This window comes from Scyliorhinus canicula, chromosome 6 (genome assembly GCF_902713615.1).
Source record: "Scyliorhinus canicula chromosome 6, sScyCan1.1, whole genome shotgun sequence".
NCBI classification, from domain to species: Eukaryota; Metazoa; Chordata; class Chondrichthyes; order Carcharhiniformes; family Scyliorhinidae; genus Scyliorhinus; species Scyliorhinus canicula.
The window spans coordinates 210,479,016-210,495,289 of NC_052151.1; the positions used below are offsets into that span (position 1 = coordinate 210,479,016).

At 46.0% G+C, this 16,274-nt stretch overlaps 1 long non-coding RNA gene across 1 annotated transcript in view; it reads left to right on the top strand.

Annotated features, from left to right (window-relative positions):
* Positions 1-4,516: 4,516 nt before the first annotated feature.
* The window catches only part of LOC119966864, a 38,908-nt gene continuing 27,150 nt past the window's right edge, over positions 4,517-16,274 (top strand). Inside the window, exon 1 of the long non-coding RNA XR_005460866.1 lies at positions 4,517-4,577. This is a non-coding gene — a long non-coding RNA (uncharacterized LOC119966864). The remainder of the gene's footprint in view (positions 4,578-16,274) is intronic.

Here is a 16,274-nt window from a genome sequence, read left to right on the forward strand (position 1 = left end):
CTGTTGATGCGGTTGAAAATAACCTCAGTGATAATGACCAGTAGATCCGCCATCGCCATTGCCACCAAGTATCGAGTGGTGCAGGTGGAGAGGCCAATATTTCCATGGGACAGGATCACGATTGCGACTCCATTAACTGTATGGAAAGGCAAGCAAGTTTCATGACAAAAAAATCATTTTCTGAGTATACAAAGCCTGGAATTTGATATTCAATAATGGTGAGTTCTCAATGACAGAGGTTAACAAATCTCAACCATGATTTCAGTTGGCATTCAAATTCACCTTTAAATCCCTCCCTCGACTCGGACACCAACCCCCAGATCAGTGGCAGTTCATCAGACAGAGAGATGACATTCATCTCGGATCATTGAGAGTGACAGTTGTACGTGGTAACAGATGCATTAGTTATTACACTTCGAAAGAAGTACGCCTGCAAACTTATCGCTGTAAATGTAAATGTTTTCCAAGCACCGGAGTTCATTGCTGCTGGTTCACAACAAGACAGACTGAATTATTTTTATGGACCTGCAATTAAATCCACTCAACGTGCTTCCCATCACAATACAAATTGTTGAGAAAGTGATACACGTACACATCGTCTGTATGAACAAAATAACAGAACGATGAGGCGAGAATAAACGGGAAATATGCGCCTTGCATAGAGAAGACTGATGTGAGAGCTAATGGTGGTCTTTACAATTCCAAAGAGGTTTGAGAATGGAAATATGGAGAGGTTACCTGAGACTCTGTGCATGTGTCCAATTCTGAATTACAGAAATATGAGGCTAAAATCCACATAAATCCGCAAAATTGATCAAGAGAGAATGTTTTACTCCGAAAGTGGTGAGAATGTGGATATGCTACTGATTGGGGTAGTTGGGATGAAAAACATTTCAGAAGAAGCAAAGTTTTTACTTGTGTGAGAATGGAATGGAGGTCAGAGGAGCTCGGATCGATCCTGAAGACACATTGAAAACATTTCCGGACGTAATACCCTGCTGTGAAACCTGTAACTTGAGTTTTAATTAATTATTGTTATCAGTGTATGTTTGTGATATTCTGATTGATTATTTATAAAAAGACTGCACATAACCCAATGCGCTCAACACTACCTTTCGGAACGACATTGATCAGGACCAGAAAGTGCTGTAATTAACTCTACTTGGAGTAAGTGCAAGACGGTGTCAAACACTGAATACAATTGTACAATGTCAGATATCCAATGAAACGCATATCATTGTTTTCATGTGCTGAGTCCAAGTTAGTAATCTGGGTGAAATTTTAGATTGACAAACACTGATACAGAATAAGACATAGGCACTGTGGTTTGGTGATCCGCTACATTTAGTCACCTCATTCAGTAGAATTCTACAGCGACAGGGAACCTACTAATGCCTTCTTCTCATAGCTACGATGTTCTTCTCATTGGTTTCCTGCTTCGCTATTTGATTCAACGGGACATAACATTACACTGAATGCAACAATTGTAACCTGGAGCAGTAGATGCAGCAGAATATAACCACACGGAGAATTCCCAAATTTTATTGCATTCATATTATTGAAGTGTGAGTGTATAACTGTAATAATTCGACCAAAGTTACCATAATAAGAATTCATCCACAGAATAATAGCAGAAACACCGCATACACGGGCTTACTTAACAACATGTGTCTGTGGGACTTACCAGGCACACCAACAATTGCAAGAATCGTATAAAATATTTTTCTGACCCATTGAATTGGTCGATGCATTTTTGCGCCAATTGAATCTGTCCCTTTGAGCAGTCGACTGTGTTTTGTATTAAAGTCTGGGTGATATATTCCCTTTGCTCTAACTTTATACACTCCAGGATCTGCATGGAGATACTGACATTGCAAAATTATTCAAATTGTTTTTTTTCTGAAACGTTTAACACACAGTTTACGACATTTTCATATAAATTTAAAATTCATATAAATATTAAGTTAATGTACCCAAATTGTTTTCAATTAAGGAGAAGTGTATTCTGGCCTATCCCTGCATCTTTGTGTTTTGAGGGTGAGATCCACGCAGTCCCCTGGAGAATGTATACTGTTTCAGAGGTGGCATTCATTCTTATTGACTATTCTGTAATTAAATCCCTAACATCAGAGTCTCTTTTCAGACACTCTGTATTCGGAAATGTGGCTGTTCTATTTACCTGGCCCAATTCATTTCAATTATTATTTGAATGGAAACAAATGACATCATGTTTGTAACTCTGCTGTTGGCCATTCTGTCCATTTGTCAATGTCGGCTCCCTGCAAAACCAACTCAGCTCAACTCACTTTCCAACCTCCTCATCGCTGTTTTGTGAATTGTTGCTTTTTCAATTTAATTCTGATTGAATATGGCTTCGCCACATTTTCAGGCCGTTCATTTTAGATTCTAACCATGCACCTTGTAAAGCCATCAGAGAGGGAGTGTAATAACGGTTCAGCAAACTTATTCCGGAGATCACTGTTTTAGGGAGACAGATTGGACAACCTCGGCCTCTATTCTCTCGAGTTTCGAAGAATCGGAGGTAACAGCAATGAAACCAAAAAAGTCCTTAGATCAAACGACAGGGTAGATGCAGGTAAGATGTTTCCCAAGTTTGTTGAGTCGAGGGGCACAATTTCACAATATAATCAATGGCACTTTGGAACAAGGAGAGTCGGAATTTCTTCACACAGAAGACTGTTAATCTTTGAAATTGTCCCCCCCCCCCCCCCCGGAGAGGGCTGTGGAAGATCACTAACTGAGTATGGATAACGTAGACATTCATACATTTCAGACTGACAATAAGGTTAGGGTATTCTCATGGTCTTCCCTCACATTAGCTTCTCAGTGTGCCCCACATCTCTCTCTCTCTCCAGCCCCCACCCTTCCAACATACACATAATGGCCGGGGGCCCACGCTGCAAGGCTCTGTGTTTCTTTTTTTCCTCTAAATTTAGGGTACACAATTATTTTATTGCAAATAAGGGGCAATTGAGTGTGGCCGATCTCCCCAGCCTTTGGGTTTGTGGTGTTGAGACCCATGCAGACACGGGGAATGGGGAGAATGTGCAAACTCCACACGGACAGTGACCCGAGGCCCGGGTTGAACCCGAGTTCATGGCGCTGTGAGGCAGCACAGCTAATCCTGCTACACTGTGCCGCCACCGCTGTGTGTTTCATTGAAGGTCCACCGCTGCTCCCTGGGATACACACTATCCGATCTCACTGGCTCCATCCTCCCCGGGTTACACACTGTCTGATCCCACTGACTCCATCCTCCCCGGGTTACACACTGTCTGATCTCACTGGCTCCATCCTCCCCGGGTTACACACTGTCTGATCTCACTGGCTCCATCCTCCCCGGGTTACACACAGTCTGATCTCACTGGCTCCATCCTCCCTGGGTTACACACTGACCTCACTGACTCCATCCTACCCGGGTTACACACTGTCTGATCTCACTGACTCCATCCTCCCCGGGTTACACACTGTCTGATCTCACTGGCTCCATTCTCCCCGGGTTACCCACTGTCTGATCTCTGGCTCCATCCTCCCTGGGTTACACACTGCCTGATCTCACTGGCTCCATCCTCCCCGGGTTACACACTCTCTGATCTCACTGGCTCCATCCTCCCCGGGTTACACGCTGTCTGATCTCACTGGCTCCATCCTCCCCGGGTTACACGCTGTCTGATCTCACTGGCTCCATCCTCCCCCGGGTTACACACTGTCTGATCTCACTGGCCCCATCCTCCCCGGGTTATACACTGTCTGATCTCACTGGCTCCATCTTCCCCGGGTTACACACTGTCTGATCTCACTGGCCCCATCCTCCCCGGGTTACACACTGTCTGATCTCACTGGCCCCATCCTCCCCGGGTTACACACTGTCTGATCTCACTGGCTCCATCCTTCCCGGGTTACACACTGTCTGATCTCACTGGCTCCATCCTCCCCGGGTTACACACTGTCTGATCTCACTGGCTCCATCCTCCCCGGGTTACACACTGTCTGATCTCACTGACTCCATCCTCCCCGGATTACACACTGTCTGATCTCACTGACTCCATCCTCCCCGGGTTACACACTGTCTGATCTCACTGGCTCCATCTTCCCCGGGTTTGATTTCGGCTAAAAAAAATTGAAATTCGTAATCTTCCTCCAAAATATGGTTTAATTGCAAATATAGTAGCTGCTTCAAAACAGTAACAATAATGACATACATTCTACCTAGTAATTCTCAGAATGATCCAAATTCAGACTGTGAGAATGAATGTTGTCGGTCTCCCTGTCTCACCGTCACTGTCAAATGGGAATTATTTCAAAATTATACCGCTCTCGTGTGGCGGCGACCAGTGCGCATGCGCAATTATAGCGCCGCCTATTTGGGTCACATGGGCGACTGCGCAGTAAGAGCCCCGCCCCTTTCGGTTCCATGCTCGCATGCGCAGTGCCAGTTTGTGCCCATTGTCGCGCCCGAGATGCCCGGCTGCTGACAGGCGGTTTAACGGCCGGCGCACGAGGAGCCGTACAGCTGCGGGGAAGCGCCAATCATCCCTTTTCGAGGCAGCAGTCAGGTTAGTCTGATCAGGGCAATGATTTGTACAGAATTCAACAGAAAAATATCAAAACTGTTGGTCGGCGACTTTGGCTGAGAAACAAAGCTGGGTTGACGGTTGAAGGAGGGGAGATTTGATCAGGAATGGGAAAGTGGGAGATGTCACTGGAGTTGACCAAAGTCCAGAGGCAACAAAAGGGGGGAATGGGAGAAAGAGAGAGATTGGGAAAAGGGATGATGGGGGACGGTGGACGTAATGTCAACGGGAGAGAGATAGAAGTGAAAGATCATAGAATCTACAGTGCAAAGCGAGGCCATTTGGCCTATCGAGTCTGCGGCTTCCCTTGGAAAGAGCACCTGCCCCTTGGAAAGAGCACCTGGCCCTTGGAAAGAGCACCCGGCCCTTGGAAAGAGCACCCGGCCCTTGGAAAGAGCACCCATCTTAAGCCTCCACCCCATCCCTGTAACCCAGTAACCCCACGTAATATTTTTGGACAGCAAGGGCAATTTAGCATAGCCAACCCACGTAACCTGCACATCTTTGGACTGTGGGAGCAACCGGGATCACCAGGAGGAAGCCCACGCAAACATGGGGTGAACGTGCAACCTCCGCACAGACAGCGACCCAAGCCGAGGATCGAAGCTGGCACCCTGGAGCTGTGAAGCAACAGTGCTAACCACTGTGCTACCATGCTGCGGGTGGTCTGGAGGAGGTGACACTGAGGAAATGCAGAATCACCGCCAACAGTTATTCGACAAAATCAGACAAAACAAATCAGAAGCTGTGATTGTGATGTAAATTGTAAAAATTGGATGTTGATTCTCGATATTGTAAAAAGCCAAATCGAAAGATGAGCCCTTGTCGCTCGAAGTTGGACTGAGTTTCATTGGATCAGCGCAGGATACCCAGGAGAGAGTGAGAGTGGAAACCAGAATTAAGATGACAGGAAACCAAGAACACGAGCTTACTCTCACTGAACGAAAGAAAGAGTCTGCACACAATATGCAATTAGACATCATGATGAAGAGGATTGATCATGAGTCGAGAATAGTGGGCGGGATTCTCCCCTACCCGGCGGGATGGGGGGTCCCGGCGTAGGGGAGTGGTGCCAACCACTCTGGGGTCAGGCCCCCCCAAAGGTGCGGTATTCTCTGCACCTTTGGGGCTAACCCCGCGCCGGAACGGTTGGCACCACGCCGACTGGCGCAAAAACCAGCGCCAGCGGCCTTTCAGGCCCTGCAGCGGGGCTGGCCAAAAGGCTTTCGCCGGTTTGCGCATGCGCCGGCGGTCCGCAGGCGTCACCACCGGTGCATGCAAGCTGGTCCCGCCCCCGCTTCTGCCATGGCGGCGGCGGTGGAGAAAGAGTGCCCACAGGGCACTCGCTCGTTCCCTGATCGGGGGTCCCCGATCGCGGGCCTGGCCACCGTGGTGGCACCCCCTGGGGTCCGATCGCCCTGCGCCCCCCCCCCCCCCCATGACCCCGGGGGCCCGCTCGCGCCACCGATCCCGCTGCCACCAGAGGTAGTTCAAACCTTGGCGGCGGGAGAGGCCTCCCAGCGGCAGGACTTCGGCCCATCGCGGGCCGGGGAATCGCCGCAGGGGCCTCGCTGATCGGAGTGGCGTGATTCCCGCCCCCGCCACTTCCCGGGTGGCGGAGAATCTCTGCCACGGCGGGGGTGGGATTTTCGGCAGCCCCAGGCGATTCTCCGACCTGCTGGGGGGTCAGAGAATTTCGTCCATGATTACCATGCAAAATCAGAACTCATGATGTAGTAGTGGTATTTTTGGATGCAGAGAGCGGCTAACAAGCAGTAAGCCATGACTTCGGATAAATGTGTCCTTCTCGGGATTGCAAACAGTTACAACTGGAGTGGCAGAAGAATCAATCCTTCAGCTTCACTGGCTCACAAGATGTCAGAATGACATGGATGATGTGAGCTAATGTGTTGCTGCCAAAGTTGCTGGCCATACCGAAATCAAGAGGAAAGGTCTATCCGGAGACTGACCTTGATAAGTGAAGCGAATGTGCAAAAATAATGTTAAGTTGATTTAGATGGGAATTTTGAGACCGTTCACAACATTGGGAAGAATAATAACAGACATATTATTAAATTCATATGGACTGCAGAACACAAAGGTACAGAGAGATGCAGGAACAGGAATTCATTTGGATGCAAATTAAATGCTGACCTTTAGTGCAATGGAGTGGTGTATAAAAGCAGCAACATATAACTGTGCAGAAGATTGGAGAAGCAACACCAAACATGCTGTGTAGAGCTTTAGTCTCCTTCATTGGTAAAATACGTCTCCTGGAGCAATTCCCTGAAGGCTCACTACCTATATTCATAGGACATAGAACATTTTTGATTTGCAGATTTGGAGGGTGGCTGGACTCCGCCCCAGAGAAGATGAAAGGAGTGTTTAGGGCCTTTGATAAGAGGTTGTACAGGTCACACAGCCGCCGGAGTAATAACGAGGGATGGCAGAGTTCCTGGAATGGGGGGGAGGGGTGGAGTTGGAGCTTCCAAAGTGGGGTGGAATTGCAGGAGGAGCTGGTGTTCCCCCCGGGCTTGAAGGACATTCAGATACTGCTGAAGAGCATGCAAGCAGGGCAGGCACTGAGGCCGGATGGGTTCGTGGTGGAATTTTAGAAGAGGTTTTCAAATCAGTAGGCTCCGTTGTTGCTGTGCATGTTTAGGGGCTTTTTGCAGCGGTGCGTTCTCCCAGAGGCGTTGGGGCAGGCGTTGTCGCTGCTTCTGAAAAAGGATAACGAGCACACATATCTCGCTAGTTCTCCCTGTTAAATACACTTGCCAAGTTATTGGCCAATGTGTTGGCATTACGGTTGAAGTAATGCCTTCCGGGATAGTAGCGGAAGGTCAGATGGGGTTTGTGAAGGGACGGAAATTGTCATAGACGGAGTGTCGGTTGCTAAATGTGGGCGCACCTCTGCAGCCGGGCTGGTACCAGAGATACTGGTATCATTGGACGTAGAGAAGGCGTTGAACCGGGTGGAGTGGCCCTGCCTTTTTGCAGCGATGGAGAAGTTTGCTTTTGGTGCTGGGTTTGTGCCGTGGGTGCAGTTGCTGCATGACAGTGTTTGTCAGTTAGAACATAGAACATACGGTGCAGAAGGAGGCCATTCGGTCCATCGATTCTGCACTGACCCACTTAAGCCCTTACTTCCACCCTATCCCCGTAACCCAATAACCCTAGCCTTTTAGACACTAAGAGCAATTTGGCATGGCCAATCCACCTAACCTGCACGTCTTTGGACTGTGGGAGGAAACCGGAGCACCCGGAGGAAACCCACGCAGACATGGGGAGAACGTGCAGACTCCGCACAGATAATGACCCAAGCCGGGAATAGAACCAGGGATCATGGCACTGTGAAGCAACAGTGCTAGCCACTTGTGCTACCCTGCTGTCTTTGTAGTGTTTGAACCAAAACCATGAGTGCCGGGCACTTTTGTTGACATCGGTTCACAATGCAGGGGTGTCTCATTTCTCCCTTAATGTTTGCATTGACACTTGAGCCATTAGTCATGGTAACAGCGTCACTTCTGTTGCCGCCGACAAGGTACTCAATGAATCCAGTAGTGGCATCCATGCTAAAATATGGAGACATCTCCACTAGCATTTTAAGTTGGGCAGTTTTAAGGCAGGTTCCCATTTGCACTAACCACGTGTTGAAGCTTACCTGGTCAGAGGCCACTTTTGGTGTATGTCGAGAGGGCAGGATGGAGGGAGCGGGGATTCTTTCATTCCCGAGGCAGATTGCCTGTCTGGAGGAGTTGAAGCAGAAATTTGGGCTGTTGGGCTCGGACATGTTTAGGTGCCTCCAGATGAAGTGCTTTTTTGAGAGTTTATTTTTACGGATTTTCCAGTGGTGCCACCATTATCCTTATTGGAGAAGATTCTCTACTGTTCGGGGTCGGAGGAGGGTACCTCCAGCAGTATGAGCGGGCCCTGGGAAGTGTGAATATTGGTGGAAGGATTAGGAAGTCAAATGGATGGAGGTGGTTCCTCCAATACTGGAGGAAGAGGTGTGGAGTGAAGGGTTGCAAAGGGCGAATGCTACATTGCCGTGTGTGAGACTGAGCCTTATCCATCTAAAGGTGGTGTTTCGAGTGCACCTCACTAAGGTTAGGATGAATCATGTTTTTGAGGGGGCCTCGGTGTAGCGCAGAGATTTGAAGGAATTTTTGCACATTGTGAAGGTCGAACATACCTTGAGGGGTTCGATTAAAGGGTTTTATTGTATTTCAGACAATTGGTCACTGGTAGCTCTCAGAGTTGTTGGGGGGGGGAGTAAGTAAGGAGGTATCTTTTCATTTTTGTTTTTGTTGTTTCAAGGATTGGAAGGCGGTGGTGGGGATGTGTCAAGGGGTTTTTGTTTGTATGTTTTGTAATTTTGTATGACATGTTAAAAAAAATTAAGTAAAACATTTCCCCCGAAAAATGTGATATGCATTGGAGCCAAGAGGCATCGTGGGCGGGCTGCGTAGTGGAATTTCATTACCATAAGGTCAGCCAGGGTTTTGTTGAATGGTAAAATATACTGAATGGGCAGAAAGGTTTCAGTCCCGGGTCTGTTCTCGATGGCGTTATGATCTTGGAATCATGAATTGGAAAGGGTTTCCTCTCATCTGATGGTAAGGCAAGGGGCCTGGACGCCATGGCAAAGCACATCTCAAGGTAAGGCAAGGAGCCAGGACGCCAGTGCAAAGCACTTCTGATGGCAAGGCAAGGAGCCAGGGAGCCAAAGCAAAGCACGTCTGATGGTTAGGCAAGGAGCCAGGGAGCCAAGGGAAAGCACATCTGAAGGGAAGGCAAGGAGCCAGGGCGCCAAGGCAAAGATTGCTAAAGAAGCACCGTGACCTCCAATGTAAGTATGGCGGTACCACCACTACCAAGGAAACATGGCCATCTCTAGTGTAGATGTTACAGAACCATTACTCCTGATGGAGTATGGTCACTTCCAGTATAGCTGTTACAGAACCATTACTCCTGATGGAGTATGGTCACCTCCAGAATAGCTGTTACAGAACCATTACTCCTGATGGAGTATGGTCACCTCCAGTATAGCTGTTACAGAACCATTACTTCTGATGGAGTATGGTCACCTCCAGTATAGCTGTTACAGAACCATTACTCCTGATAAAACATGACCACCTTCAGTGTCAATGTTACACAAAAAGTACTATGATTAAATAGGGTCACATCTCGTGCAACTAAGAACCAACTAATACAGGGGAAAATGGGAGCATCAACTGTCAGTGTCGGGATGCCATTAGTACCAGATGAAGAGGATCAAAACTAAAACAGTCAAAATACTGTGGATGCTGGAATCTGACAGAACAGAGGATGCTGGGAGAGTCTGCAGGTCTGCCAGCATCCATCAGGAGAGATTTACAATGAACGTTTCGATTCCTTTGACTGACAGAACTGAAAGGAGGAAGAATGGATACAATTCAATAAACTGTAGCAATTTTAGAAATAACGGACACATGGTCAGATGTGAGATGGGAGGGCGTGCTTTGCATTTAATTAATCCATTTATGAAATATAAAAAAGGAAAGGGGTTTTGAGAGAGAAGAGATAGATCAAAAACTAAAGATGCCGAATGCAACGTTGAGTCCCGAGGGTTGAAATGTGCCCAACCGGAAGATGCGATGCTGCTCCTCCAGCTTCACTGGAGCAATTCAACAGGCCAAGGGTGGACAGGTGGGCACGAGAGCAAGGTGCAGAGATAAATGGCAATCAACAGGAAATTTGGGGCGTGTTGCGGACTGAGTAAAGCTGCTGCTCAAAGTGGTCACCCAGTCTGCTTTTGGCCTCCCCTCTATACAGGAGGCTGCATTGGGAGGAATGAAATTGCAAGTGAAACGCTACTAAACATGAAAGCATCATTTGGGGCGTTAACAATGAGGGGGTAAAGGGGGAGGTGTTGTGTTTGCAAAGGAGGGTGAGTGGGAAGGGGATGGGAATTGGTTTTGATGGAGATGTGGAGCAGGGTGTCACGAATGCAACTGTTCCTGTGGAATATTTACTGTGGGGGTGGTGATGGGGAAGATATTTTCCGTGTTTGGATCATGCTGGAGCTGGCAAATGGTGGAGGATAATCAACCTGAAGGTGGAAGCTGGTACGGTGAAAAGTGATGATAGAGGAGACCCTGTCATTGTTCTGGGAGGGACAGGAAGGGGTGAAGGTAGACAAGTGGGAGATGGGTTAAACCCCATTGACCGTCCTGTTAATCACAGGTGGGGGGAAACCTCGGTGAAGGAATATAGCCAACAGATCAGAAGGTTGCATCATCAGAGATGTGGCGGAGGTGGGGAAACAGGCTAATGGGATTCAGTACCAACCAGGAATGGACTGTGAGGAGCTGTAGTAGAGGTTGCTGTACAATTACAACTAATGTTAGTTCATAGAACACACGTTCTATAGGATCATTATCGCTTCAAGGCTGTGGAACACTCCCTGTTACCAGAGGGATACCGTTACTACTGCCATATATAGAGGAGAATCTGGAATCCTGGAAGAACATGTTCCAATGTACTGTCAGTGTTGTGCAGCACTAGCACCATAGGACGATGGACATCCCGACTAGAGCTGTTAGGGTACTATTAGTCTATTACAATTATCTCTAATTCTGCTGAAGTGTGTCCTTCGCAATGGCAACATTTTATTTGCTGTCTGACCTGGAGGGAACAGGAGTGGCTTAAGATCAGGGAGGGACGTTCAGTGGAAAAGAAGACAACTTCAATCGCCCTGTAGGAATACCTGGAGATTTCCAATTCCAGTTAACTTCACAATGGAGGTTAACTTCCTCTATGAAATAAAATGCAAATTCTTCATGCCATTTAAATTGTTCAATAAAAATGCTGTTTCTCTTAATCTAACACAAGAAGCTAAATAAAAAACAACTCCTGATTGTTCATGGTGTTTGAAATGTCCAATTGAAATTTGCTTAATCTAGTGGAACAAACTAATAAATAATAATTGAGCTATGTCTATTTGTTCAATGACGGTAAGTAATGATAATGATGACTTCACCTGATTGACTGCCTTGGGGATTGATGAGTGTATAAATGAACTGGTGCTTCCAATGACTCGGCAGTAAGTCACTTGAAGCTTTTAAGCATCTACGTTATCCATTATCAGAAGATGGGGAAACCTGTTATTCTGTTGATAAAAGAGATTTACTATCCAATTCTGGCAGCTATTGGTGTCCCTGGTAAGCCATTGGAACTTTCTTCTTTTTTAACCAGTTCAATCTATCTTCTTTTCCTTATAGCCTGTTGGATAAACTAATTCTATCTCTATGTGAATCAGTCGCTCGGATCCTAGCAATCTTTTCTTTTTTTTCCAGCGAATTTGGTGACTATTGGGATTCTTTGCAGAGGAAAATGTGGCCTTTCCAAATGTATCTCTTTAATAATGTTGGCCATGGCAACGGCAGATCTACTGGTCATGATTATTAATGTAATGTTGTATCATATTTTCAGTTATAATTTCACACTCTCCTTTCTCCATCGCACCCCAGTGTGTAAGTCCATTATGTACATGACAGCTGTTGCGCTCGATTTGTCCATTGGGTTCACTGTCTTCTTTACCTTTGACCGATTTGCAGTTATCTGCTTCCAGAAGTATAAAGCAAAGTATTGCACCGAGAGAAGAGTAGCTGTGGTTATAGCAATGTTCCCTGTTCTGATCTTCTTCAAGAATATCCCATTCTTCTTTGCATTTGAACGTCAGCAGATAATTAACAAGGTGCAGTGGGGCTGCCAGTCAAGTGTAACTTTATTTTCCTCACCCTTTGTTGTTGCATTTTTCTGGTTACACACTGCGTGGCTATTGTGGTTTCCTTTTTCTTTCATTGCTTTGTTTAATTGTTTGACTATCAGACGCATTACAGTGGCAAACAGAGCCAGAAGGAAACTTCGGTCTCACAAAACTGAGAACAAGTCTGATCCAGAAATAGGGAATCGGAGGAAATCCATCATCTTACTCTTCACTGTGTCGGGCACCTTTTTACTGTTGTGGTTGCCGTCTGTCATTGGTGTAATAACGTCTAGACTGGTCAACATCAATTCTTACAGAGGTGACCACTCAAACCCTGGATATATCGCCACAGAAACCGGGACTATGTTGAAGTTTTTGAGTTCCTGTCAAAACACGTGTATTTATGCATTGACACAAAGGAAATTCAGAGAAGAGTTGAAAAAGATGTTGAATTTTCCATGCACTCTGATTCTGCGGTTTATCAATAATGAAGGAGATAAAATATTGATCTCCAGGTGAAACATTCAAATTTCTTTTAACCCATATTCCAGCTCGTAGTGAAATTCTCGCTCTTTGGAGCAACTTAAACTGGTTCAGGTAAAGTACCAGATTTCTGCCAGCATCCAATTTTGGCATTCAATATGTCCATTGACTATGGAGTTCCACAATCCACTGGCTGATGGTTGCAGCTAAATGAAGACATTCCGCATTCACTGTTAAACGTGATGTGGAGATGGGGGCGTTGGACTGGGGTGAGCACAGTAAGAAGTCTTACAACACCAGGTTAAAGTCCAACAGGTTTGTTTCAAACAGTAGCTTTCAGAGCACTGCTCCTTCCTCAGGTGAAAGGAAGGAGCAGTGCTCCGAAAGCTCGTGTTTGAAACAAACCTGTTGGACTTTAACCTGGTGTTGTGAGACTCCTCACTGTTAAACGTGTCAGTGATGAAGCAATTCCAGAATGGAATGTTTCATCGCACATATTTGGAACTGAAACACTTGTAACTTATTTGTACTCTGTCGATGGCCGGATGAGTGTGACCCAAAAGATATTGAGGGAACTGAGGGCCTAAATTGTTTGGGGCGGTGAGGGGAGTGATGGTGTTGGCTGTTTAGCACAGGGCGAAATCGCTGGCTTTGAAAGCAGATCAAGCAGGCCAGCAGCACGGTTTGATTCCCGGAACAGCCTCCCCGAACAGGCGCCGGAATGTGGCGACTAGGGGCTTTTCACAGTAACTTCATCTGAAGCCTACTCGTGACAATAAGCGATTTTCATTTCATTCATAATTTTGTTGCATCCTTAGACTCAGCGTGTCGTGCAAGGGGCAGAAGAGTCACAAATGCAATGTCTGATCCGATTACCTCTCCATCTGGCTTTGCATCATTGTTATCAGTTTTGTTATTCATTCTCTCTTGCCTTCCAGCCCACCACAGACTTTCCCTTTTTTTCTCTTCTTTCCACCCTCCCCCCGGGATACAAGGGACAATGGATTCGGCTCCTTCTCACACACATTAGCTACATTATCCCTCACAGAGACACAGTCAATTCATCAGCTCCATGGGCACAGGCAGCAGATTACATTTTTCCGATGAAGCAACTTAAAATGTTAACTCTGTTCCACACTCCACAGATGCTGCCTGACTTGCTGAGTATTTTCAGCTATTTCTGCTTTTATTTCATGCAGATATTCTCAGATGGCAAACGGGTTATCTGATTAAAACACATGTCCTCGCGTTTCTATCTGCATTATTAGAGGTGGAAATGCTGACTTGCTATGATTAATGCAAATGAAATAAAAGTAAAGAATCAATCACATACAAATAATGCCAGAGACCTGGGTGAACAATGAGCTCAATACTCATAGAAGGTCGAAAATCTGACAAATTAACGCTGTATATGTCAGTAGTTGAAAGGTACAGAGTGAATTCTACACTGAATGCTAGAAATTGGCAAATGCTGACTAAATCTGAGGCATTTTTCAAACACAAGACAATCTCTAATTACATCGTTCAGCAACCATTGAATTAATAATGTTCAAATTAGTCCGTTTATTCTCGGTAGATATCCTTTCAATTTTCAGAAAGAAAGGACTGTAGAGAAGAGAGGAAAGCTTACATATTACAACTGGTGTTACACGGAACAAAATATACCAGGAGAAAATCAAACGATCGACCCTTGACATTTGGTGGCATTAACATCAGGGAATCACCCACTATCAACATCCTGGGGGTTACCATTGCCCAGAAATTGAACTGGACTAGCCATATGAATACAGAGGTACAAAAGCTGGTCAGAGCCTTGGTATTCTTTTTTCTCTTTTTTAGTTTGTTTCCAATTAAGTGTCAATTTAGCGTGGCCCACCCACCAACCCTGCACATGTTTTGGGTGGTAAGGGTGAGACCCACACAGACACTGGGAGAATGTGCACACTCTACATGGACAGTGACCCGCAGTTGGAATCAAACCTGGGTATTCGGTGCCATGAGGCAGCCGTGATAACCATTGCGCCGCCCTGCTGCCCAGAGGCTAGGAATCCTGTAACAGCATTAACGTGCTGAATAGTTTCTTATTTTGTCTGTGTTTAATTAAGGTTGGAATGTCATTCTCCTCTTCCCAGGTCCTCGGGCTATTCTTGCCCTGTGTTTTGCGGATGGCATAAGGCAGTGAGTGAGAACTCCCTGCGTTTAGCTGTAAACTTTTTCCCCGATAATCCTGCGTTGTGACCATGTGTAAAAGGCCTGAACCGTGTGTGTGTTTCCCATTGACTCCAAGGTTAGTGACCAGATTTGCAGAGTGAAGACAAGTCAGTGATCTTGAGCAAAGACAGTCTTCTCGAACCACAATTCATGAGGCTTGTTTAGTCTTTAGTAATTAGCAGGGCGGATGCATTTCTATAGCAACAATAACTTGCATTTACTGTGTAACATAATTAAGGGACTGAATGTCCATCTCTTGTTCCTAAACCTAATGGCTGTTCTTCCCCCATGTGACTTTGATGGTGTATTTTATCTCAAGGTGTTTCACAGGATAGTTTCGAAATAAATCTTGACACCAAGCGTCAGAAAGAGTTATTCTTATCGGAGATTGGAAACTTTCTAAATGGAGAGAAGGTGGTGGCACACGTGTAATACCAAGCTAGCCATCTTGACACGAGTCTAAGGCTGTGCGGGCAGGGTTCACAATGCCACAATGCTGGGCGGAGGGGGGAAATGTAGTTTGGATAACAGTGACAATGGATCCTTTGCCCATTGCCAAAGAAAAACTGTTGTTCACTAATGTTATTTGGTGAAGGAAATTCATCATTTTTCTTGGTTTTACCATCTGACTCAGACACCATAACAAAGCGGTTAACTCTTTTTTACAAATATTTTAATTAAACTTTTCTCATTTTACATTAAAAAAACACAAAAGTACACAAATTACAAATAACGCCACTAAACCAAACAATGAAACAATAACCAATTTAATCCACCGGCCAGCCCCACCCCAACAGCCACTTTACCAATCCCTGAAAATACAATATGTCCAGTTGCCATCTATGGTAGAACCCCCTTAAGGTATATTTCACCATCTCCAGGTGCAAAAACGTAATTAAGTCACTTTGCCAAGACAAGGCACTAGGTGGCATCATCAGTCGCCAACTCGGGAGGAAACCAGCATTGCCCATGTACCCGTCTGCAGTTCCGGCAGCTTCAATTCCACAAATATAGCCACTAAAGGGCAGGGCTCCAGCTCAATATTCAGGATTCCCAATATGGTGCTGAAAAAAGAGACGCACAAACTTGGGACAGGACTAAAACATGTGTGTGTGGTTTGCAGGCCCTCTTGAACAGCGCTCGCACCAATCCTCAAGCCCCTCAATGAATTGACTTATTCTGGCCTCGGTAAGGTGAGCTTTCATCTTGGGTCACTCTCAGCCAGCTTCCGT